Raw genomic sequence first — 752 nt, forward strand, 5'->3', positions numbered from 1 at the left:
ATACGGGGATATTCAGGATAAGACCTTGTAGAATCGGGAAGAAAAGTAAGAAAAATAAGCATTTTAAATGATCAGTTAATTATTTCAACAGTACATTTAAATATATTCATATTGTAGACTCAGGGCAGAGGGCCTATAACAGAGATGGGCAACCTTGAGGATAGGGAGGGCCGCCAGTTGCCCATCCCTGGCCTATATATATATATAACATGGCTGGATCCATTACTAGCAAAACAGTAGCTGATGTTTTGTCAGTTTAAGTTCTCAGCATGTAACCCTAGCCCAAATTCAAAACATCTGACCATCACAACAGATGAGCATTGTTGTATGGATAATATGGATATGTGAAATTGTACTAACTTTTCCCGCACATCTTTGTCTTTCTGTTTGTGAACGACATACGGCCTATATGTTTCAGGATGTCAGCAGTCAAGTGTGCTTCTGTTTTAACACATCTCGACCTGGCACTGAGTCCGATCACGAACCCCATCCAATCCATTGGCTGGCTGCAAAGTGAAATGATTCAATACATCCAATAAGCTTTTCGCTTTCTTTTCATTTCTTTTATTTGAAGCTGGTTGTGTACTGCCATCCCGGGTCAGTCAACCCCATTTCAAGTGGCTCTTCTTCAATCTATACTACGAATTTCCTCTGCGGTTTCTCCTTTCAAAAAGTCACAGACGTGGGATTTTCTGTTTCGCAAAAACACAAAAGAGAATAAATCCTTCACAACGATGACACAATTCATTGTG

This window comes from Cottoperca gobio, chromosome 16 (assembly GCF_900634415.1).
Source record: "Cottoperca gobio chromosome 16, fCotGob3.1, whole genome shotgun sequence".
Lineage (NCBI taxonomy): Eukaryota > Metazoa > Chordata > Actinopteri > Perciformes > Bovichtidae > Cottoperca > Cottoperca gobio.